The following is a 27,329-nucleotide window of genomic DNA, read 5'->3' on the forward strand; positions in this document are numbered from 1 at the left end:
AAATATATTCTCATTGGTTTAACAAAGCAAACTCTTAGTTTTATTTTTATTTATTTATCTTTTTTTATTTTCCAAGTGAGAGATGGGGAGATAGAGAGACACACTCAAACCAATTGAGCCGTAACTATAGAAGGAAAAGATGGGGTGCAGTGGTGAGTGGGACGGGAGGGGTGAAGAAGCAGATGGTCACTTCTCTGGTGTGACCTGACCAGGGATCCAACCCAGGACATCCACCTGCTGGGCCGATGTTGTACCACTAAAGCCAACCAACCAGTGCTTTCACATAGTTTTAAATATCCCCCATCTTAATAGCTAGAATCCCTCGATCATTTACAAAGCTGCATATTTTGTTTTCTAATTTTTATTAAAATTTCCAGATATTTGTCTATGTTGATTTTATCCAAATATATTATTTTTCTGTTTTCAGTTAATTAATTCCTGCTGTCATTTGCTTATCTCTTTCCTTCTGTCTTTCACTTCATATTCAAAATGTATCAAGTATTTTCATGAAAGAATATGATTTAATGCATTTTTATAAAAGTAACATTAACCAGTTATTTCATTTTAATTGAATTTGTTTTTAAAGTGAATAAAATCATTTCAACTTAAAATATGCTAAAATTCCAATATTGCCATTGAATATAAATTATTAGTTAATATTGTATTTTAAAAAATGAGTTCTAAAACACTTAAAAACTTTTCACAAAAAGGTCACAAATAACAATAGGCTCTACCAGAGAATCTGGAAAAATAACCCAGTTATACTTTAAATCAGTGATTTTCAACCTTTTTTTTTTTCATGGCACAAACACACACTAATTACTAAGGTCAGTGCCCCTGACTAAATACAACCATTTTCATCTCATGGCACAAATAAATTAGTTACTAAGGAAGAAGAGGTCAGGGCCCCTTTTTCTTTAGTAATTAGTTTATGAGTGCATGAGAAACAAAGGTTGAAAATTACTGCTTATATCATCTTATTATATCTTTTTAGCTGCCATTTTTTCTATTACAAATATTTTAAAGATCACATAAACTTTAATTCTCACTTAAAACTTTGTGTAATAAAAAAACTTTGTGTAATAAATGTCAAAATAACCAGCTCCTTTGAAAATTATAAGTGAATAAAACATCAGACAATGTAGAATATCTACTTCTAAAATTCCAGAGGTGGTGGGGCCTTAGTACTCATTTCCTCAATTCCTTCATTTTTTGGATGAAAAAATTATAGCATAAAAATTGAAGATATTCACCATTCACTCAGCCGCCCAGATGTATGCAGTGTGGCCAATGTGTTACTACTCACCATGTTAGAAATGGGGCAGGGAAGATGTGGAGACTAAGATCAATAGTACATGACTGTTGAATTCCAGGAAAGCTCAATGTCGCAAGTCTAGCAGAAACACAGGCAGAGTCCAATAGGAGCACTCACTGGGTCTATTTCCATCTGAAATTACACTACTCATTTGCTTACTAGGTCACTGTCATCTATCACCTTACCGTTTTTGGTGAGCTGCACAAAAAATACAGGAGCCTCTTTCACAACTGAATATCTAATGTGTAGAACATTTCCTGGCATGTAGAAACAGCTCAGTGAATGTTTATTGAATTAATGAATGAAGCTATTGGTTGGCCGGTTGTACTATTGAGGTAAGTCTTGAAGACTAAATAAATTTGTCACCTCAACCGTATGAAAACATAAAGACTTTAAGACTAAAATTATGGAGCAGGAGACATCACTGAAATGGAAAATCCTCATTTCTGTGATAGTTTAAGGGGTATACGAAAGTTCACAGGACAGAACAGGAGGGCAAGGTGCCCTGCATATCAAAACTAAGAATGTTGACTTCATCCTCCTTCCTACTCAGGAATTTTTTAAGATAAGGTGAAAAAAAGATGAATGTGAGTTTTAGAAAAATCACTTCGGGAGCTGTTTCAGGAATAAACTTGGGAGAGATTATGAGGTCACATTGATGATTACCAGTGGAGCTACAGCTGGAATATCTTTTCCGCTATACATTGTCTTACTTTGCAGGAGTGCACTTTTCAATTTAGATTAAAAAAGAGAGACAGACACTCATTTGGTCAATTAAGGGCCCAATCTTGTAGAATTCCTGGAGGTTGATCTATCAGATTATTTAGAAAGGTAGAAGGATACCAGTGTAACTAATAGGTGTCAGTGCTCAGATCCCAGATATTGTATTTTCGAAGATAAAAGGCTTGTTAACAGGAAGTACGGAGATTACAGATATCAGGCTAATCAGTCCTGTTGTCTCTGCATGACACTTTTCCTTGAGTTAAAAATTGTTTTAATATTATTTTGTTAAAATAATTCTACTTTTTTTTTTGAAAAAGGGATAGCACATATAAATTGCCTTTTAGCAATTAGAATAATTTTAATGTCAAGAATTTTTTTTTTTTTTGTCTAAAGTTTTGGGTGGGGAGACCAAGGGTTATCTTCCTAATACACACACGCACACACACATAGAAATGTATAACCCATTGAATTGGAGAAGGTGTCTTTATAAGCTTCTGCTTTAATTAGTTTTCAATTTACACCCATACTCATCTAAAAGGATTTACAAAGTTTTATATGTCAATTAGTTTTGGTAACTAGAAAATAATCAATAGTCATTCAGTTTTCTATTGCAGTTATAAATTTCTTTTGAGAACATATCAACAGCCATATAATGCAGAAAAATCTGATACAACATGAATCTTTATAAATCCTATTTGGGATTCTTCCAAAGTTTCTATGTAGCCAGTTAAAATTAACCCAAAGGGAAGAGCTGAGATTCTTTAAGTTACCTTAGGGTTGATTTTTTTTAATGAGATTGCAGAATTTTGTTGAAAAATTATTTAATATACTGGTGTTTTGATAAAGAGAACATTGGGTTTTCATCTTACACATGCTAGTGACTTATGTGAATAAGTCACTTTTTTTTATTAAGACAGGATATTTGAAATATGAACAAAAACAATAGTAATGGCAAGATTTTCACTAATGGACATCATCATTTTCTTAATTATTCTGATTTCTTTTTAATTTTACTGAATTAATACTTCAGATACGTTAGTCAATTTAGGTACTACATCACTTAATATTTGTCTGCTAATGTATTTATCTCATTTACAAGTAAGCCATGACCTTTCTGAGGATAGATGTTTGGTCCACTGTTTTGTCTAGCACTTAGTAGAATGTCTTAGACATAGTTGGTACTCACTTAATGTTTGTTGACAAATTATTTTAGGCACAGAAAATATAATACTATAACATTAGCACTGAAAGGGACAATCATCTGGTTTAACTATTTTATAAAGAATGGAATTCCTGCTTAGAAGACCCAGGTACTTTTTTGATGAGGACAAAGCTCTCTAGGTCTCCTAATTCCTATTCTAATGTTTGTAGTTTACAAATTTGAGATTTATGAGTACTTTATCCCTGATACCTAAAAATGAGTTTCAAGGTTTAAGGTGATATCTAGAAATGAATTTCAAGATATAATATATATCAATTCAATTTAATGTTTAGGTATCAGAAACCAGGGGTCCAAATTACGGAAGTATATAGATAGTCAACTACCAACACAGTGGCACACATCCTGCTTTGGATAATCACCACTATATTTCAGTATGAGAACATCAAAGACACTAAGTTAGTTGCAAATTCATGGAGGTAACAGAATGAGAACTATTTTGTCCACACTTCTCATATGACTATAGGTTAAAAAATAAAGTTTTTAAAATAAGAACATCAAAGACAATATATGGAAAACATACTTTGTAACAGAGACTGCTATTTACCAGGATGTATGTTCTCCTCTTCCTGGAACACAGTGTTCATTGCATTGAAGAGTAACCATGAGATTTAGTTCTACTTGATGAAATGTGATTTGAAGTTATACACAGTACTTCCAAGATTCCCCATGCCCCTTGCTTGTCCCTTTTTATTTTGTATGGACAGATACAAACCCTATGGCAAAGTTCTATGTCACAAGTTAAGGCTTTCAGAAATATCATGGGTCCTGAATGTCTGAGGATGAGGAGCTGCCTGTTGACTTGAAACTCCCTTGGACTGTGAGACACATATTCCTACTGTACTCAATCTGTGGTATATTTTGTTGGGGGAAGGGGAGAAGGGGTTACAACCACTAGTGTTACTTTTTATCTCAAATTTTCTGTAGTGGAAGAAAATATTGAATACATCATTCTGATCAGATGGATATCTTCCAACATCTAGACTATGCAAATAAAAAAAAAAAAGAAAGGCTGTTCCATACTGACTTCCCATCACATTTCCTAGCAGTTATATAAAATCTAGCACTGAGCAGTCTTCACAGAGCATTACCACTATGAGCTAGTTATGGACTCATTGTCTCATTCCGAAGGGCAGTCAGTAATTATCAAACTTGTTTTCATCATGATCACTGTGAAGGCTTGTTAAGCCAGATAAGTGAGACTATGGGACTTTCCTCCTGAGTCTCTGATTTTATTATCATTATTATTAGAACTTGATAATTTGCATTTGTAATAGGTTCCCTAATGATGATACCTTTGCAACTGGTCCAGGGGCCATACTTTGAGAACTATAATCATAGGGATTCTCAGTTACTACTAAATATATTTTACCCTGTATGTTCAAACACTGGTCATATATAATCAGTTAGCACCCTTTAAAAGTTCTATCTGAGTAACAATGTCTGATGCAATACTGAAATTGATACATATATAGGATCTAGGAACAATTCTCACTTTCAAAATTGTCAAAAATACTATTTCTGTTCAATAGTCTGTCTAGAGGTAGAAAAATTTGCTACTGGTAAATCAGGTCCTTTGTGTGAAACCAAAGCTAAAGTGAAAACTCATTTGAAGATGAGATGAGACATTAAGGGGAAAAAATATATTTGTAGGCTACAGTCCTGAAGGTTGGCTGCAGAATAAGGAATCATTATTAAAGATTTACCTGAGGGATAAATAGAAGCTCACCCTAGCATAAGAGGAAGAAGTAGCCAAGTCCCTAGCAGAAAATCCATCAAAAGCTGTTACCAAAAGTAATTAACTTCAGCCAAAAAAAAAAAAAAAAGAAAATAAAGAAAAGCATCTTTCTACTATCAAGCACAACCTGGCTTTTGAAGTATCACGGAGTTCACTTATTCTACATGGTAGCTATTTTTAGACTACAGGGGGTCCTCGGGTTATGACATAATTCTGTTCCTATGACAGTGACGTAACCTGAATTCTGGTGTAAGTAAAAACACACCCTAGACCAATTCAAACAGAACACTTGCACTTTTAATAGTCCAAAATGGTGTAGGTAAGCATACAGGGGGACGCCAACTCCCTCACTCATGTACCGCGTCACTGCACATTCTTCCACCACGCACAACCAAACCAGTGCGCCCACGTAGTCCATAAGTACAATGCTAACAGCGTAAGCCAAAACACTCGCGTCTCAATATTTTTAAGTTTTATGGGAACGAGCATTGTAAACTCAAAGCATCATAGTCGAGACTGTTGTAAGCTGAGGACCCCCGTACTTCATTTTGAAAGTAGTTTCTCTACAAGGCCTGGGTACCAGCCAGGACATGATGCTCCCAGCCACACAGCTCTGCCAGGAAGGACACATGTAGAGAATGACAGCAATTCCTGTGGGGCATTCACACAATGAGTTGGAAGGGACCTACACAAGCCAGTAGGAGAAAGTAGAACTTTGAAGATCCACTGGAGCACTGGCTGAGTGGCTTAGTTGGTTAGAGTGTTATCCCAATATGCTAAGGTTGTGTGTTCAATCCCTGGTCACAGCACATACAAGAATCAACCAATGAATGTATAAATAAGTGGAACAACAAATCAAAATTTCTTTTTATCTGTCTCCCTTCCTCTCTCTAAAATCAATAAACAAATTTTAAAAATTGGAAAAAAGAAAAGATCCATTGAAGTCAACTTCAAATACAGAGAGAAAGTTGTGGGTTTCTGGGGGAAAAACAATGACAGGCAAGTCTTATTTACAAGGATCTAGGAAAGGAAAACCTCTCAAAGCAGAAGCTGGGGGAAACACAGAATCTAAGAAGCAGAACTGAATAAACATTGACAAGACTGTAAACAACCAAGCACATCTTTATCTGTGAAAGGAAAGGTTACATACACATCAGTCTCTTCAGCTGAATTAATGGAGAAGAATTCTTGTTAGCAATATTTTTCAAAATAAAGGATCACAAACTGTAAATTTAAAAAGGAATATACTGTTAAATGAATGGTTCACCAAGAGGATGAATGTCTTTAATAATAATGAAAGCCTAAATTTTTACAATGTACCAGTTTTTCATTTAATATTCATAATGACCCTGGGAGGTAGGTAATAGTATAAATATTTGCCCTATTTTACATATGAGAAAATTTTGGCATTAATATCCACATTTGCAACCTCATGTACCTCTTTCCACTTCTGAAAATTTCCCATTCTAAACCAAATAATATATCTAATTTAATCTGAACTAAACATTGTCCAGAAAAAGCGTATTTTGGTATTGCCTCCTGCAATATGGCACATATATGAAACAGATAGCTTTTTCACAATATCACCTAAAATACCTTTTTACTCAGAATGGAAATTTTTAGACAATTCCTTGGCTCTATCAGAAAAAAAGAAAATCTGCTGGGCTGAATGTGGCCTGGAAGACTGACCCTATTTTCTCAAAATATATATCTATATTTCTTTCTCTCTCTTCCGAACGCACACATGCACACACAATGTCAAATAGCCTCGCTGCTCTAGCAGTTGGTATAAAAGCGGAGTCCTCGATTAAAAAGCTGCAAGCTTTGTTCTGTGAAGGTTGCCTGCCCTTCCTGCTGAGGCCTGTACAGCAGGCCTGCACCACCCTCAGCAGTGGCATAGCCATCACTACCGTGGCTGCCATTATCACCACTGTTTTCTCCCTCCCAGTTCTGCAGGTAGCTTTAATGGGGATCTCCTTCAAACCAGAGCCACCACCAGAGCAGGTGTGTTGACTCATCTAGCACACAAAAGCCACTTTTAGAGTCATGAATAAAAATCCAGAGAGTCTGAAGTGAAGGCCTTTGGAACCGTCCTTAGCAGATATTGATTACTATGGTGGGAATTCTTGGAATGATGGTAATCCTTATTTCTTCACATAATTATTATCATATGAATACTATTATTTTTTAATTCTTAAGTATTGTAGCATAATAGTTAAATGTGTTGACTCAAAAGCCAGACTATGTAGGTTCAAAACCCAGCTCTGCTACTGTTTAGCTGTGTCATATTAGACAACGTAAACTTCTCTATACCTCACTTTCCTCACCTGTATTAATCAAATAGTTAATACTGTTAGATTAAATGGGCTGATACATTTAAATTACTAAATTCTTTATTATTACTATTACTATAAAATGGTGCAGCCCCACCTTGCAGAGTCCTCCGCTGGAGCTCAGCCTTCATGACGCTCAGATACCATGAGGCCTCTGTCTACAATCTGTTATTCTATCCCAGCAACTGTATCCCACATGGACTGCTCTTGTGCTATTAGAATTCTATGCTTGCCTGACCAGGTAGTGGTACAGTGGATAGAGCGTCGGACTGGGATGCCGAGGACCCAGGTTCGAGACCCCAAGGTTGCTAGCTTTTGTGCAGGCTCACTAGCGTGGACCCAAGGTCACCGGCTCGAGCAAGGGGTTACTTGGTCTGCTGTAGCCCCACAGTCAAGGCACATATGAGAAAGCAATCAATGAACAACTAAGGTGTCACAACGAAAAACTAATGATTGATGCTTCTCATCTCTCTCTGTACCTGCCTGTCTGTCCCTATCTCTGACTCTCTCTCTGTCTCTGTAAAAAAAAAAAATAATAATAATTCTATGCTTGTATGAAGAGGCCAATGTAGTAATGTGGTAAGACCATTCCTAACCCATTTTTTACATGATAATGAAGAGTGAATTTCTAAATGGAGAGCAAAAAGATATAAAAAATTTCACGATCTTCTTTTGTCTATGAAAAGACCAACTCTGAGCTCTTATTTTATGTCAGCCATCACTTTTTATATATCCCATTGTATTACTGTTTTCCAGAAGAGATGCCGATGTTCCATAACAGAACTTCTCGGAGGAGTCTATTTACATGAGTAACTGAAGTTATCAAGGAAGAAATTTACCTCTAAAAGAAAAAACATTCAGGTTGCAAAACCTGAATAAACCCAGGTACAAGGATGAGGAGTTGGAGAGCAGCACTGTAGGGGGTAAAAGCTATAGTTTTGATGGTGAATGAAATGCTCTCTGACCTAGCTCCATAAACTCACACTTTTGTCTTCTGGATGCTTGGAAGTTGTTGGCAATTTGTGGAGCAGAGTACTTTTGTCTTGCTGTTTTTTATAAGCTTTACTGAATAAATGATATGCAAGATGCTTCACATATTTAATGTATGCGATGAGATGAGTTGGGACCTATGCATATACTTAATGTACCAACATAATCAAGATGATAAACATAGCCATGATGATAAACATAGCCATTACTTCCAAAAGTTACCTCATGCCTCTTTGGTTTTCTGTTTTGTTTTGTTTTCCTGTGTGGTAAGAACACTTAACATGAGATCTACTCTCTTAATACATTTTTTTTAATTAGAAAATTAAATTTAACAGGATGACATTGATCAACAAGAGTACATAGATTTCAGGTAAACATCTCCACATCATTTGAACAGTTGATTATGTTGTATACCCATCACTCAAAGACAAATCATCCTCTGTCACCTTATATTTGTCCCTCTTTATACCCTGCCCCCAACTTGTTTCCCCTCCCCCTGCTAATCACTGCTCTCTTATCTATGTCCATGAGTCTCCGTTTTTCAGCTTAATACACTTTTTTAAGAGCACAATACATATTGTTTAAATAGGCACTATGTTGTATAGGAGGTTTCCAGAACTTATCTTGCATAACTAAAACATTATGGTCATTGCACAGCACCTATATATTCTGGTTAGAGGAATACTTTAAAAAAGGAGTGAACATTTTTGAAAATTTGAAAATAGAATATAAAAAGATGAAGACAACATTTGGTCTAATCAGAAAACATGGTTCAAATGGACATAGAAGGTATTTTGCCTATTTCAAAGCGATATTATTTACGTGAACATGCATGGATCAAACATTAATCAGAAGAAACAACTGAGGAGGCCTGAACAGAAGTCAGAGACCATGACATAAACAAAGCCTAGGATAATGTGCTAGGGAGGAGGATGACAGTAGGGAGCATGTCCAGAACAGGCCTATGACTTCTTCCACCACACTCGTAAACCAATTACTGAAGTTTTTCTTATTGAATCCAAACTAAGCCACAGAATCCTAAAGACTCTAGTTCTCACGTCACAATGATCACTCTGGAATATTATATAAAATAAAATCTATAAAGCAATATCTGCTCTGGGACCCCCTTTTCACAGGAGAGGGATTTGAGAGAAATTAGAGATATCCTAAATCTGCAAAGAAAACCAGAGAAATTACTGTTTATTACTATTATGACTACCTCTTGAAAAAAGCCATGAAGGGTTGATAGATTTCATAAAATGTTCATATTCCCACCTACACACCCCTTTTGTGGACAGTCATACACATTGCAGGCAGGATGTTTGACTGAAATCAGTATAAAACAGTGGCGGCCCTGGCCAGTTACCTCAGTCGGTTAAGAGCATCCTCCCGAAAGGACAAAGATGGAGGTTCAATCTTTGGTCAGGGCACACATGGGAAGCAACCAATAAATGCATGCACGACTGAATGTAACAACAAATGAATACTTTTCCCTTTTTTTAATTTTTATTAATTTTATTGAAACTTTTCTTATTCCTCCCCCCACTCCCCTTCCTCCCTGTCTCTAAAAAAATAATTTAAAAATTAAAACTTAAGCCCCAGGCCCTGGCTGGTTGGCTCAGCAGTAGAGCGTCGGCCTGGCGTGCGGGGTACCCGGGTTTGATTCCCGGCCAGAGCACACAGGAGAAGCGCCCATTTGCTTCTCCACCCCCCCCCCTCCTTCCTCTCTGTCTCTTCCCCTCCCGCAGCCAAGGCTCCATTGGAGCAAAGATGGCCCGGGCGCTGGGGATGGCTCCTTGGCCTCTGCCCCAGGCGCTAGAGTGGCTCTGGTCGCGGCAGAGGGACACCCCGGAGGGGCAGAGCATCGCCCCCTGGTGGGCAGAGCGTCGCCCCCTGGTGGGCGTGCCGGGTAGATCCCGGTCGGGCGCATGCAGGAGTCTGTCTGACTGTCTCTCCCGGTTTCCAGCTTAGAAGAAAAAAAAAAAATTAAGCCCCAGCCAGATAGCTCAGTTGAAGATGGTCTCAGAGCACAGAGTTTGCTGGTTTGATTCCTTGGGTCAGGACACATACAGGAAAGAGCAGCTTGATGTTCGTGTCTCTCTCTCCCTGACTCTCTCTCAAAAAAAAAAAAAAAAAAAAAAAAAAAATCAGTGGCAACAGTACTGGGTTTTCCTATATATAATTATATTGCTTTCATGATTAAAAAAATATTAGTGTTTAGTTACAGTTTACATTTAATATTTTATATTAGTTTCAGGTGTACATCATAGTAGTTAGACAATCATATTCTTTTTTTTTTATAATTTTTTATTAATTTTAATCAGGGTACATATGTTCAAAGAAAACATGTCCAGGTTATCTTGTCATTCAGTTATGTTGCATACCCATCACCCAAAGTCAAATTGTCCTCTGTCACCTTCTATCTGGTTTTCTTTGTGCCCCGCCCCTCCCCCTTCCCCTTCTCTTTCCCTCCCCCCCCCGTAACCACCACACTCTTGTCCATGTCTCTTAGTCTCGTTTTTATGTCCCACCTATGTATGTAATCATGCAGTTCTTAGTTTTTTCTGATTTACTTATTTCACTTCATATAATGTTATCAAGATCCTAGATAAAGAAGATGTGGTACATATATACTATGGAATACTACACAGCCATAAGAAACAATGACATCAGATCATTTACAACAAAATGGATGGATATTGACAATCATATTCTTTACAATGTGATCCCCCAATATTTGAAGGACCCACCTGACACCATACATGGTAATTACAATATTACTTACTATAATCCCTATGCTGTATTCTGCATCCCTGTGACTATTTTATAACTACCAGGTTGTACTTCTCAATCCCTTCACATTTTATTTTGCAGTCCCCAACTCCCACCCTTTTGGCAACCATTCTGTTCTCTGCATCTATGAGTCTGTTTCTATTTTGTTTGTTTACTTATTTTGTTTATTAGTGACCACGTGTAAGTGAAATAATATGGTGCTTGTCTTTCGCTGACAAGCTTATTTCCCTTAGCATAATACCCTCTCAGTCATCCATGCTGTCAGAAATGGTAAAATTTTATTCATTTTAATGGCCAAGTTGTATTCTATTGTGTAAATGTAGTGCTATTTTTTTTCCACTTTTCTACTGATGTCTGCTCCAATCTTCATTCCCAACAAGTGCAGGAATGTTCTCCCACATCCTTGTCAGCATTTGTTGTTTGTTGACTTATTGATGATAATCATTCTGACAAGTGTGAGGCAATACTTTGTTGTGGTTTTAGTTTGCATCTCTCTGATGATTAGTGACACTGAGTATCTTTTCATATGTGTATTGCCCATCTGTATGTCCTGGAGTGTGTCTATTCAGGGCCTTTGCCTTTCTATCATTATTTTATTTTTTTGGCCCATACATGAATTTTTTTTTTTTTGGTGTTAAATAGTATGAGTTCTTTATAAAAAAATTTTTATTGAATTTATTGGGATAACATTAGTTAACGTTTTATCAGAGAAATTATTGGCAAATACATTTTCCTATTCAGGGGTTGCCTTTTCATTTACTTGATAGTTTCCTTTTCTGTGCAAACACTTTTTTTGTTTGAAATAGTTCCATTTGTTTATATTTTCTTTTATTTCCCTTGCCCAAGGAGATACATCAGAAGAAAAGATTGCTATGAGAGATTTCTACGATTTACTACCTATGTTTTCTTCTAGGAGTTTTATGGTTTGCCCTCATATGATTTAGATGCCACTGTTTGGTGATATGATTAAATCCAACTTACCAACTAGTGGGATCTTTGAAAGTATTCTATTATGTATTTTAAACTAAAATTTCCTTTGCTTTTGACATATACAGTAATACCTTGGTTTTTATTGACTTCGGTTATTGTTGGTTTCGATTTTTGTTGATTTTTTTTTTTCGTGAGAAATTTGTCTTGGTTTTTGTTGGTTGTCTTGGATTTTGTCAGTGTGCCCATGTGACCTCGCTGCTAAGTTTGCAAAAACAAAGGGCAACCCATGCATTCCCCTGCTCAGTGTGGCATTGTTTCTCATTGTGTGAGCATTACCCTACACATCTAGCCAGTCAATTCCATTGCTTTTCAGTGTTTTTGTGCTTTTTTTATTGATTGCGAGTGCTAATACTACAGTTATACATAACTGATTACTGCATATACAGTATTCAGTGTAATGTGTTTATTTTACATTTTTCAGTTTCAAAATGTATGTAACACACGTAAGATAAAATCACATGTGCTCAAATCTTGTTGTCCCTGTTAAGTGTTTCCCTTGCTAATAAGTTAGCCCTTTCCTTTTAGCTCCATCATGGGATCAAAGAAAGTTTCCAGAGCCAGCAGTCCTTCAAAGAAGAAGGCCAGAAACACAATCAAGTTGAAGAAGAAAATCACTGAAAAATATGAGAGCGGCTTTAAGATTGCTGAAATCAACCGCATATATGGGAAGTCGCCATCCATGATAATTTCCATTGTGACAAAAAAGGAAGCAATAAAGGAGGCTAATGTAGTGAAAGGAATGAATGTGCTAATGAAACAGAGATCGCAAACAATTAAAGATGTCGAACAATTATTATTAATTTGGATCAGTCAAAAACAGTTAGATGTTGATTCTGTTTCGGAAGCTATCATATGTGAAAAGGCCGGACTATTGTATGCCAATCTTATTAAGAAAATGCCTGGGTCAAGTGCTAGTGTACTTAGTGATTTTAAGGCCTACAGAGGCTGGTTCAAAAAATTTAATAGGTGCACTGGCATACACAGTGTTACTAGGCACAGCGAAGGTACGAGTTCAGACAATTCTGCAGCCAAAAAATTTGTGTCTGAATTCAAAGATTACATAGAGGCTGAAGGGTTCATGCCACAAAACTCTTCAAATGTGATGAAACCTAGGCCCTGGCCGGTTGTCTTAGTGGTAGAGCGTCGGCCAGGTGTGCAGGAGTCCCAGGTTCAATTCCCGGCTAGGGCACACAGGAGAAGTGCCCATCTGCTTCTCCACCCCTCCCCCTCTCCTTCCTCTCTGTCTCTCTCTTCCCCTCCCGCAGCCAAGGCTGGAGCAAAGTTGGCCCAGGTGCTGGGGATGGCTCTATGGCCTCTGCCTCAGGCGCTAGAATGGCTCTGGTTGCAACAGAGCAATGCCCCAGATGAGAAGAGCATCGCCCCCTAGTGGTCATGCCGGGTGGATCCCGGTCGGGCGCATGCGGGAGTCTGTCTGACTGCCTCCCCGTTTCCAACTTCAGAAAAATACAAAAAGAAAAAAAAAAAGAAAAAACAAATGTGATGAAACCTTACTGGTGTACCATTCAGAAACTCCTAGAGTGTTTAGTAGAAACAATGTGATTAAAAGTAAGTTGTGTGTGATGTGGAGAGCAAACAAGAAAGCAAGGATCATGAGGCCAATTTTCATTGAGTGGACGAATGAAATGTTTGGCCCAAGTGTGAAAAAATACCTCCAGGATAATCAGTTGCCCCTTCAGTGCCTCGTGGTAATGGACAATGCTTCTGCACATCCTCCAGGATTGGAAGACACATTGTTGGAAGTGTTCAGTTTTATCATAGTGAAGTTCTTGCCCCCTAATATCACACCACTCATCCAGCCTACGGACCAGAATGTCATTTCAAATTTCAAAAAACTGTATGCAAAAGCAATGTTTCAAAGGTGCTTTGAGGTGGCATCAGATACAGAATTGTCCTTAAGAGAGTTCTGGAAAAAACATTTCAACATTCTCAACTGCATTAGCCTCATAGATAAGGCTTGGCAGGGAGTGACATCCAGGATGAACTCTGCAGGGAAGAAGCTATGGCCAGGATGTGTGCATGAGAGATTTTGAAATGTTTGAGCCTTCCCCCCGATGGGAAGGCTCAAACACATGTGGTGCAGTCAACTGTTGATTTGGGGAAGTCCATGAGTTTGGAGGCGAGTGGTGAGGATGTGGAAGAGCTGGTGGATGACCACAGTGAAGAACTCATCACTGAAGAACTGCAAGACCTGCACCTAGCATTGAAACAGATGGCAGATGAAGAAGCTGCTTCAGATGAGGAGGAAGAGAGGGGAGAATGTGCCTGCTTCAGAGATTAAGGACATCCTCTCCGTGTGGAATAAGGTACAGGGGTTTGTGGAGAAAAATCACCCAGACAAAGCTGTTGCAGGTCATGTCTGCAACTTGGTTAATGATAATGTCTTGCCTCATTTTAGGCAAATCTTAAAGAGACGGCAGAAACAGACCTCTTTGGACAGCCTTTCTTGTGCAACATGGATCCACTGACTCTGAAGCTGGTCCTGATGCTAAAAGACCAGAAGGGAAATGACCCCAGATAGTGCCTTGATACCCATGGTTCTTATAAAGAGGAATTCCCCTTCCAAACAATAATATCTGCACCTTTCTCTCCCTTCCTCGCCATCATCCATACGCCAAGAAGAGTGTTCAGAAAGGTAAATGCCATGTTAAATGTTCATTTATTCTTACATTAGTCTTTCATATTTATTTTATTTTAATTTCTTATTGTTTTTAGTATTAAACAACACATTTATTCTCCATAAAATGTGTTTTTGGTATGTATTTTGGGGTGTCTAGAACAAATTAATTGGGTTTACATTGATTCATATGGAAATAATTGCCTCAATTTTCATCGGTTTCAGATTTCACTGATTATTTTCTGACGGATTATTGACAAAAACTGAGGTATCACTGTATAAGCACTATAGGAAAAATATAGGCAAAGGTTTGGCTATTATTTGGAATGCACTAAAAAAAATGAGCATTAGAAAAACTAAAGTAATCTTCAATTCCTTCACATGATAAAACAGTCTGGGTGATATTAACCCACTCCCCTAAATAACACATGTGGCAGAGCCAAAACTGGAATATTAATATTCAGTATCTCCCTGACACCAGACTGACCTCTGAGTTGGGACAGGACCTTAAGAATTACTCTGTGCAAAGCTAAGAAACTAAGTACCATGAGCTCAGATATGAGTCTGTAGCAATCTCTCAGATGAGTCTGTATCAATCACTCAGAACAGGAGACAATAGAACCCACAGTAATAATGACGTTCTGAAAATACAAGTGCTTAAAGAAAGAAAAGAACTAATGAACAGAGATATAGGATTTAAAACAATAAAAAAGATAAAGTATACTAGTGTTAAAAACATGGCCATATTAATTTTATTGGGTGCTTGTAGTTAGGAATTCAATACCTAATTAAATTGTTACAACTCGGCAATACAGCAATCCTTCTTATTATGACAATGAAACTCATTTGGAAAATTAAAACAAAAAACATATTAACAATAAGCTTTTTTGATTATTTAATGTAAACTAGAAAAAGAGGATTAAATATATATGTGTATGGATTTGCGTGTGGGTATATATGCTTGTGTGTGTTTAATAGATCATATAACTGCTCCCTATGACAGGTAGTTCTAAAATAACTGAAAAAGAGGGAGTAGGGTGGCAGAGAAGGACTCTTTATACAAAGAAATTAGCTGAGGTTGAGCTATATATAACAAAACCCCACATCTTAGTGGTAGAGGGAAATCCAAAGAAATCAATCACACTGTTATTTAATTTCAGAAAAGGAAACAGTGAAAAAAAATGACATCATTAGTAAAGAAAAAATACAAATAAAAATAAATAACCCACAAGATGCTTTATAGCTCTTTAGAAACATTTTAAAGCCTGGAGTAAATGTAGGTCCAGGAGGAAGAAAGAAAGAAAAGAAAAGAAAAGAGTGAACTTGAAAAAGACCTTTATTAACAATTGGTAAGGTACAAGAGATATTGAAAAGGCAGATGAAAAATAAAAACACATATACATAAGCCTGACTAGGAGGTAGTGCAGTGGATAAAGCATCAGATCAGGACGTGGAGGACCCAGGTTCAAAACTCCGAGATCACCAGCTTGAGTATGGGCTCATCTGGTTAGAGCAAGGCTCACCAGTTTGAGCCCTAGGTCGCTGGCTTGAGCAAGGGGTCCATCGGTGCTGTAGCCCCCCAGTCAAGGCACATATGAGAAAACAATCAATGAACAACTAAGGTGCTGCAACAAAGAATTGATGCTTCCCATCTCTCTCCCTTCCTGTCTGTCCCTCTCTCTGTCTCTGTCACACACACAAAAAAAAATAAATAAAAAAAATACATATACACGAAATACAGTTTTAACAAAACAAGGAAGGCTACAAAATGTGGTACTTCAAATACAACTTAGAAAGTATAAACATCTAGAAAAGAAATGAAGGAATAGCATGCAAGAAAATCTATAGAGCCTAAATTTTTAAGTGTAGCAAAGGGAAGGGATCAAGTGGAGAATTACATAAACCATGTGACCACAGGAATGAGAGAGCACACCCAAGGTAATATAGTGAAAGCCAGGACACTAGATCTTTGGCCTCAGTCTATCTCAAGGCCATTGCCTGTTCCATATTTTAAAGGGACTATTGGATCAAAGGATGCTAGATATATGCAATCTTTGAAATCAAATTGACATATCAATGGTAGACAACTTATTCTGGCTAAATAGCATCCATCCACAAACTCTAAAAGTAATCCAAAGGTGAGACCTTGAAATTGTAGGTCAATGTAGAATCTCAAGGCCATTGCCTGTTCCATATTTTAAAGGGACTCTCAGATCCAAGGATGCTAGATATATGCAATCTTTGAAATCAAATCGACATACCAATTGAAGACAACTTATTCTGGCTAAATGTCATCCATCCACAAACTCTAAAAGTAATCCAAAGATGGGGCCTTGAAATTGTAGGTCAATGTAGACATGCTTTTAAACTGCCACATTCAAGTCAATTTGAGATTTTCCAGAGAGCTTTCCCCACAGTAGGTTTTTGAAGAGGAACCAGGTGAAAGTCCTTTCATAATAAAGTCAAATCCCAATGGACATTTACACAAGGGAATAGTACGTGGCCGTAAAACAAAAAGAAGAAAAATTTGCCTTTTGTGACAGCAAGGATGGACCTGGAGATTCTTATGTTAAATGAAATAAGCTAGGCAGAGAAAGACAAACACTATATGATCTCACTTATATGTGGAATCTAACGAACACAATAAATTGAGGAACAAAATAGAAACAGAGAGGATCACAGGGAACAGTTGGAGAGCTGTCAGGGGGAAGGGGGAAGAGTGGGCAGGATCAATGAAGGTGAGGGATTATCCAAAATGTATACATATGTACATACATATAGCCAGAAGGAAAGGTGGGGGTGGAAAGAGACTTTGCATGGGACATAGGAGGACCATGATGTGCTGTGTGGAGCGTGTTACATTGAATGGGACACTTGAAACCATGTCAACACAAGAAATTAAAAAATAAAAATGAATATCCCAATGGAAAGCAAGAAACAATTAATGCTCAATCCCTGCCAGAGGTGGCACTGTGGAGAGGTGAGGGCACTGAGCCAGGAGGGAGAAGATCATGGCTTGTCGTACTACATTGCACCTTCAAAAGTCTCAGTTTCCTCATCCTTCAAAAATGTTTACTAATTCTAAGTACCCTCCCCCCAAAAAAAAAACATTTAAAGAGATAATATAACCGTAAATGTCAAATAACAGCAGCAAATGATTTTTTTATTTGATTAATTGAATTTTATAGGAGTAACGCTAGTTAATATACAATTTTCAGGTTTCAGGTTCCCAGTTCTACAGTATATCTCGGTCCATCTCCACCTCCCTTCCCCACCCTGGCAGTCACTGCACTGTTGTCTGTCTGTAAGGTTATTTTGCCCCTTTTGGCTCTATCCCTCCACCTTCCTTATTCAACTTCCCCCACCCCTTCCCCTCCAACAGCTGCCAGCCTGCTCTGTATGTATGAGCAACTGATATTTTTAGAGATTTCACCAGATTGCCAGGCACTGGACTAGATGTTTTAGTGCAATGCTCATATTGCAGGTATCTAACACTTTAAGTTTTCTTTCTTCCCACAAGTACTCTCGGAGTCCACACAAGGTAATGTATGTGAAAGCACTTCATAAAATGTTGTAATTGTGAGCACCTAGGTGCTTAGGAAGAGTTCATGGATCTATTAACAAGAATGCACCACTGACAAGAATCAAACATAAGCTGTTGGAGAAAAACCAACATGGTTTCCAAAACATGATATAACATTGAATTGATTTGCTAGTCAATTTCCTAAGATTGCTAACAAACACTATGGTCGTGAAATAAGAACAGATTAATTGTGGATGACACCATGTCCTATTTTCTTATTTAAAAACAAAACACCCAAAATTATATTCAATAGGGCAATTATTGTATGGGACACTATGCAACCATTAATAAAGATTTTTCAGTGAATATTTAATAAAGAAAAATAGTTCACAATTAGCTATTAAAGTAAAAGAGTAAATCACAAGGTATATTTAAGCTATGATCCTAATTTCGTAACTTATAAATATGTGTGCCTGGGGGTGGAAAGGAGTCTGGAATGGTATGCAACAAAACTAGTTAATAAAGGTTTCTCTAGTATTGAGCATATATTTATTTTTTTCATTTTCTTCCTGTGCTTTTTTGTGTTTTCTATAATGAACACATTAATTTGTAGTGAGAAGCTTTTAAATATATAAATGATTCTTTAATCTGTATCAGAGAAAACTGTTGCTTCACTCATTCTAAGAACATAAATGCAAGCTTTGCTTTGGAATAAAATGGGAAGTACTTCAAAGTTCCTTTACTGTTGCCAAGGTTTATTTAACAATATTTTCTCACCATATATTACACAAGAACAGAACTAAACAGATGGTCTACAACAGAAACCCTGCAATCTAGGAAAAGCTCTCCTCACAGTACCTACTCATCATATATTACATACTATACATCACACACTCACACAACTCCTTATTGCCTTAGAAATAACATACATGCCTGTCTTACACAGATTCCATATGTCAAAGTCATCCTATCGGATACACACACAGCTGTGTGCATGTGTGTGTCTCTGGAAGATGACATAATAGAGCTGTTCACACACATCATATATCCTATTGACTTTAAAAATAAATCCTTGCCTCATATATTATAGATTTTATGTGGAAATAAAAAAAACTAAATAGCTTGGAATTTGCAGGAAACAAAGGCAAGGCTTGAATTTGTGTATTTTGTATGCAAATGGCATCAAATTAGTCTTCCAGAGCAATATTTCCTTGATGTCACTTCCTTCCTGGACCAATCAATGGTCCTTTATTTCTTTCAGGATTGAGTACATATGGCTCAGCCAGGCATCCAAGGGTCACCCTGAATCTTCAGGCTCCTTTGTCAATACTTTCTAACACGAAACCTGAACTCCTCTCAGACTGGAGTCCATGCCATAACCCAAACACAGAATGAATATTTTTCCTGTGTTGCTTTGTTTGGAAGTATCTCTCCTCTTTTCCCTTAACCCTATAACTCCTCCTATCTTTCAATATCAGGCTTAAAGCCACGTCATTGACATTTCCCATCCTTTGGTTTCTTAAACTCATTTTCTGAACCATTCCGCTTTATACCTTAGCATTTATTGTTTATTTCTCTTTAGAAATTTTTTTCTTAAGAATATCAGACTCCCAATAAATACATATAAAGTAAGCTCAAATGTCCAGTGGTAGAAAGTTGTATAGAAATACAGAATAACGTGTACCCGCAAAATGAGCTGGTATTATGATTTTAGTGACTTCATTGCAAATAGATGGTGCTACTACCAATTACAATAGAGTTTGGTTCCTTTTTTAATTTAGCCATAAAATTAGGTCAGCAAGACCCTCTCCTTGAATAGACTTTTTTGGGAATCAGCTTTTTCTGTAGTACCTGGATGTAATAAAACTGCACTCTTTAAAAATAATAAAGTAAGCCCTTCTCTAATTAAGACTAGGCTTCTCCCCAATCAGAATAAAATTACAGACTTGTCTAATTTTTTTCTTTTTAGATCAGATAGACCTTAGAGGTTTTCAGAATCAGAGAGCAACTTGCCCAAGGCCATATAAATAGTTAGTCAAAAGTGATTTTTTTAAAATTCTGTAAGTAATTCCCATTACATCTCTGCTTGCAGTAACTCAGTGTCAAGACCTGGATTTGGAGAGAGAAGGCCAGGTTTTTGAGTCAAGCCCAGTTTTACTTGCTTTATGTCTCTTTCCTCAGCCATGGAGTGGAAATAATAGCATACAGCCTCACAAGGTTGTTAGTAATAGATAGTTGATAGGTAATATATAAACAAGGCCATTTTAATTGTCAACTTTGTATCCTAGGCCTAAAATGCAATAGTTGTTTATAAACTCATGTGCCAAAGAACCTCTCACAACCAAGCTCTGGGGCTCCCTCTCATGAATGCACTTGCTCTCTCTCTCTCTCCAATGCCACCTTAGTCCAAACCACCATTATCTCTATTCTTATCTAATAATAACCTCTGAACTGGCTTCTCCATCACTCCTTTCCTTTTCCCATCCTGCAGCCAGAGATCTCTTTTGAAAACTCACCCCTCACATGGTACTTTCCTACTTTCAGCCTCTTCAATGCCCCTTTATTTTGTCCCATAGACTAAGCCCCACCTCCCTGCAATGCTCCTCAAAGCCCCAATGTTAGGCTTAGTTCACCCATTCAGGGTTACCACCTGTCATTTTCCTTTTTGGTCTTTGCACTTTTATTCTCCTTCAGTTCCTAGAATATGCTAGTTTCCTTCATATCTCAAGACATTGGCAAGACTTCCTTTTACTGTGAAAGCTCTCTCTACCCCTCTCCACATAGGTAACTCCTATTCATCATTCGAATACAATTACATGTCATTTCCTTAAGGAAAGCCAGCCCTCCCTAGCTTCCTAGACTAAGCTAAGTCTCCCTAAAATTATTCTCCTGGTACCCTAAAATCTCCTCCATTATATTTTGTTACAATATTAATTATTATATTTTAAGTGTCTGTCTTCTTTGTTATAAGGTTTATAAGAGTGTTTGCTTAGGCTTAATAAATATTTATCAAGGAAAGGAAAAAAGGGAGGGAGGTATTAGCTGTTTCTTGCAAATTAACCCATTTTCTTATGCCCTGCACCTTGTAAATACCCAAAACTTAGCTGACATAACTACGCATTTCTTCATGCTGCACACATCATACAAACAAAAATAACTTCAAACCCACAGAATGCCCACTCTTCTTCCTCTTCTGCTCAAACCACATTATTGCCTAATGGGAAAGATAGGAAATTAAAATTTCAGTAACAAAACCATATTGTTACTAGGAGCAGTTTCAAACCTGCACCTGATATGCCAGCACAGATTTGGGTCAAGTCAGCGGAATTAGTCTTATCTCTGTCACATGAGGCAGATGTCATAGCTTCCCTCAATTCCTGTTCAGACAGAGTGCCCCCAGTGAAAAGCAAGCCTACTCACAGGCTGCCTGGACCAAACTGACCCAGCCGGAATCCCTCTGAGAATTTGTCAGGGACAGTTAATCTGGGCTTCCTCCCAGCAACTTGCCACTCTCTCCTTAGGAGATAAAGTCACGAATCACCTCTCCTGGGAGTAGCACACAGCTTCTGGGGCTGCCAGTTTGGAGGAAGGAGAGATGACAGGAGGAGGAGACATAAACCTCTCTTCCTGCCCACCCCTGGGAGTACACAAATGCCTTTTCAAGGAGAGAAAAGGGAGCAAGTTCCTGAATCAGGGAAGACAGTTATATAAATTCATCTTGCTTCCTCATAAAAACACTTGGCATTCATTCAATTTAAAAACTAAGTCATATTGTTGGTTTAAATGTACCTAATCCTGCACTTGAAATAAGACTATAAAAATGGTCCTATAAATGGTGCCTGTAGGATACCCTTAATATCACTGACATGTCAATGGAAGGCAAATACTAATTATGCAAGTCAACGATGCCGGCATATTTTCCTGCGTAACTCCTTTTTTCATTACTTTTTCACACCAAAATAAAAAAGGAGGAACATGGAAGAAGAGAAGATATGGAGATTATTTGAGCAGCAGAGTTCTGGTCTGCTGACACCCTCAGCAAGATTCATTAATCTTAGAGATTCTCACTCTCATTTACTAAACAACAGTGATTCACACAGAGTTACACAGCCACAGTAGCAAAGTTAATTGGAATCTAGATCCCCTAACATTTCTTCCTTCCTTCAGCAATTCCTCAATACTGCAAGCTAAAATATTAGGTGAGATTGTTGTAGGCTTATGAGAGAAAGAAACAAACAAAGGGTGGTTAGCTTGGAATTAAGAGTGGACACGTTTTCCTTCAGTTTTATTTTATTTATGTTTGCTTTGTTTTGTGTTTTGGCTTAAGCCCTTTGAGCAAAGTGAGAAGGCGACAGAAGCAGTTTATGCAATCCCATATCAATACTGGTATCTCCCCTCAGCTTTAAATTAGCACTGGGAGCTCAATATGGCTCTCACCCAAGTCCAGAGAAAGAAAGGAAGGATGGAGGCAGGGAGAAAGACAGAGCTATGAACACTGGCAAATTCTGTTCAGTCAGTGGCAAGCAGCCAGACAACCCTTTTAATTTAACTCTTTGTCTTCTGAGGCAAAACAAATAACGTATTTGCTGAAAGACTTAGAACTTTCAAAGCATGGAAATGGTACCTGATAGGCACCATTATCCAGTAAAGTAAGTGGGGAAACCAAGACTTTCATGTGATTGTGCTCTACATTTTATCAGGAAATAATTGTCAAATTCAAAATCAGAATCTAGGTTTTCTAATAGGTGTCTCAGTACTCTTTTCACTTGACCACCTTTGCAACCTTAGTGTCCAGCCTAGCTCTGAATCTCTTGGTAACATTGTTGTGTTCGATTAGTAAAGAATGATACAGGATATAAGGGAATCATGGGTGGTGGAGAGGTAATGGGATGAAGGAAGAATCATGTAAGGAAAATACCTATTTTGAAGTCATTTTAAATATGTCAGGCAGGATAGGTATAGGTAAAGAAAATGTACAATGTGGGATAATTTGATAAACAAGATCCTCACAGTACAAACATTGTTGTGCTAGATAACATGGTTGGCTCAGGATCTGACCACAGTTCTGTGAAATGAATTATAGTTTTCTTGGTTGACATGCAGACAGTTATCAAATAAAACAAAATAAATCCTAAGGCTTTCTGGTCAATTGTTTTACTTCTAGGCTGCACTGTGCCTTTCTAGATTAATAAGCTACTTGTAAAGAACTCCCATAAAAGTATTACACACATTTCCAGCAGTCATCATGGTAATCTGAGCTTTGCTTTTGTATTATAATTAATAATCATCACTGAACACTTGAGGCAAGGTCTGTTCAGCCACCTATAAAATCTAGAGAGAAAACTACACTCCACACAGGGGGCAAAGTCTAGGTTCCTCAGAATGTTAATGATAGTATTATTTTAAATAAGTGATGTCAGACATTTCCTTGAAATGTAAGAGTCTCAGAAAAAAGAAATGATGTTTCTCCTGTATCTCAAAGAGACCTTAGTGCAGTCACTGCTCATTGAATCTGTGTTAGGTTATTTATGTTGATAATAAACATCAACATCCCTATCTAGAAGGAAATCAGAATTTTAGGGACTCTTTATGTTACTTAGGTAAAATTAGAAACTTTGTATTTTCACTTTCTAATGACTTGCTACTACCGCATTTTAAAACAGCATGTAACTTGGGCTCAAAATTAAAAAAAAAAAAAAAGGTTATTTCTAGAAGGATCTTGGTCTTATTTACTTGTAAGAGGGATCTGTCAAATACCACAGGAGAGGTTTCCCCAAAACATTCGCATGGAACTGTTTGTGGAAGGTGCGGAGAGTGTTCCTGTGGGCAATTTAGGCACAACTCTTGCAAAATGTTCTTTCAAGAAAGCCTCATAACAAGGGGAAAGAATACTGGCTTCCAAGGCATTTCTGCTGCTCAGTCCCCAAGCAGCTGCTGCAAGGCTCCCCTCAGGGGTCGGCCCTGCTGCCTCTGATGTTGTGTTACTGAACTCTTCTCCAGGACACTCAGCAGCTCTAATCCCGCAGGCAGACGCCAAGGCGACCTTCACGCCCAGATAAACCAGAAAGGGGGTGGGGTGGGCCAAGTGGAGTCCATCCCTTTTGCAGTCCCCAAAGGGCACACACAGCTACTGCCATCCCAGATGCCAAAACAGAAGAGAGCCAACCACAGTGGAAAGCAGTAGCTGTCCTCTGGCCCTGGAGCATGAGAAAGAAGGGACAGATGCCAGATGACAAGAAGACCCAGCCAGATCTGAGCCAATGGAACAGGGGCCTCAAACGATGCCAAGCACTAACTGGAGAGTTGTAAGGAGTTTCTGCTGCTGTTGTCTATATATCCTCACTTCCCTTTTTCTTTGAAAAATTCCAGTTGAACTCTCTTCTCTTTGCTCGCTCGGGGTTACAGGTGAATGTGATGATAACAGTGTAAAACTTTCTTCTGAGAATCTTACAAGCTTTCTCAACACAGTTATCATTAGAACATTTACCAGAATATTGAAGATAAGACCCAGCTGAGCCCTAACTAGGTAAACATCTCACCATTTCTTCATTATTCAAATTAGAAGTTGTCTCCACCAATATGACGAAGATGTTGCACAGATGAATATAATCAAATATAGTAAAGTACTAGGCTATTTGGATAAAAAGTGCAGCAAATCCTTACATCACCACCAAAACACAAACACAATTATTATTGAGAACCCACCAATATCTGACTGGGTATGGCCATGAAGCATGCCAGACTGTAAAACCTGTCTCATAAGTCCAGCCCAAGTTATCTGGTAAAGGTCCATCCACACATCCCCAAGTTCTTGTTCTTGAACAAATGGAGTCGAATTGAAAGTGAACGCCAAGAACAGCCTTCATCTTTGGATCCATGAACATGTCCATGAGAAACAACAGAAGCAACTGCGCTTTAGGAGGGGGACAGTCATCAAGGGATAGGGCTGATTCAAAAGGGCCACACACTCTGACACTGAGTACTGTGCCTGTACAAGAGAGAGGGGAGCATGCTGGGAGGCAGCCAGCCCCAGAGCTGCCATGATGACAGCAGAAAGAAACTGTGTAGGAGAGCTGTTTGTGAGTGCATCCCATGTTTCCTGGCCATACCAGGCCACACTGCCTTCCCCTGCTACCCCGGGACTCAGTTACTGCTGCCTGGTCTGAGCCACACACACCCTGAGTGAGAACTGGAACCACTTCCCACAATTTCACTGCACTTTACTGATCAAATCAATGAAAACTCCTTATTGGAAAGAACAATATTCCCCAGGAAGAAAAACTGTTTTGCCCAAATAATACCAGATACTCAATTTCAGAGAAGTCCCACCATAGTATTGGTATTACTAAAAAAGATAGTAGAGTGGGTTGTTGTTTTTTTTTTTGGGGGGGGGGGTTAAACAAAAGATCTGAAATATAAATGCCTAGTTTGGTGCTCCGTTAGACTTCCCCATCCTTTAGAAGTGCCATCGAACATCAGCCAGGCACTCTGATTTGCCCTTCACTCATGTGGTCCCATGACTATGTAATGAATATTCCAGTGTTATGCAAACTTAAGAGAAGCATTTATTAGTGACTTCATTCTTAGCATTTTAACTGAAGAGTTAAGTTCCTAGAGTTAAATGGAATAGGAAGGGAAGGGATTAACCTCTGCTGCTGGCATAGTACAGTCATGATGCTAACGTCTCTATAAAAAAGCTGAATTGCAGCAATGTCTGAAATCACAGGGAAAGAGTCCTGAAAGCCTCAGAGGGAAAAAAAAAAGTGAAAGAATAAAATATTAACAGCCAAAGCTGGTATGGGAATCTATCTTCCATGTAGGCAAGCTTAGTAGAGAAATTATGAATTATAAGACCCCCACAATTGAGATGGTGGAGAAATGGGTTGGTGAGTTTTCAGATGAGGAAGTTTTGAGGACCTGTAACTTATAATTGTTTAATGGGTACATTCTAGCTCTTCCCCTAAGCTTATTTCAAAATATAACTTGGACACAGTATTCATTCACTTGGAATGCTTCAGCTAGTAAACAGCCAGGGACTCTATTCTCTTTTCATTTGGCAAGAGGGTTCTATAGCTACACAAAATATCCCCAAGCAATGAAAAATGAAACCCACAAATGTAACATCAGCAACCAGCTGTCAGAAGAAAATCAGGAGGAGGATTGCCAGTGTGGTCATTTCATGCCAGGGTGTTCATGAGAGGGAGTGCTGTGTGTGTGCATGTGTGTACATGCATATGTGTATGTAAATTAATAGCCTGGTGTGTGCAGTAGCATGAGGAATGTGAGCGGGTGCAGGTCCTAATGATGGCAGAATGACCCAAACATGAGATGTAGTGCAACCTTCAGAGGTAGAGCAATACAGCACAGACTCGCTATGGCTAATTGTGCAGGGCTCCTCTCATGGGTGGGAAGTGTGAGGCAGGTGGATTTATAAAGATAATATGTTAGAATTACTTTGTATATTGCAAGTATGTTCAACATATATGTGAGCTCTGAACGCCGGCTTGAAAGTGCATGTGTTTTCATTTTTAACCTTCGTGAATTCGTTTCCCAACCTTCCAAAATATAGAGACCTAAAACCTCTTCAAAGTAAACACCCAGCAGTAGCTATTTAGTCCTTCAAGCATGAAGCATATTGACCATTCCGAGCCGGCAGAGCTAGCTATTAACCCGCGAATTCATTTCTCACCCACCTCTGGCAGAATCTGTAAGGGCTATTTTGCATAGAAATACAAGTACCAGGTGCCAAGCTGATACCCAACCTCCTCTCAAACTTAATGCCAATTCTCTCTCTCCTGAGAGCAGGAATGCAGTGGTATCAGCACTGGGGACTCGGGGACAGCGAACACCACAGTGGCGCTTAGAGTTTACGGAGGACCAACCGTAGCTCCTCTGCCAACCGCACTTGCCCCATCCCCTACCCCCGCCAACACACACACACACACTCACACTCACACACACACACACACACACACACTCACACTCACACACTCCGGTTCCAGTCTCCCCGCCAACACCGGTATTGCAGCAAGTCTGTCCGCACACTCCTGCACGCCTCGGGACCCAGCCA

Source organism: Saccopteryx leptura, chromosome 8 (assembly GCF_036850995.1).
Source record: "Saccopteryx leptura isolate mSacLep1 chromosome 8, mSacLep1_pri_phased_curated, whole genome shotgun sequence".
Lineage (NCBI taxonomy): Eukaryota > Metazoa > Chordata > Mammalia > Chiroptera > Emballonuridae > Saccopteryx > Saccopteryx leptura.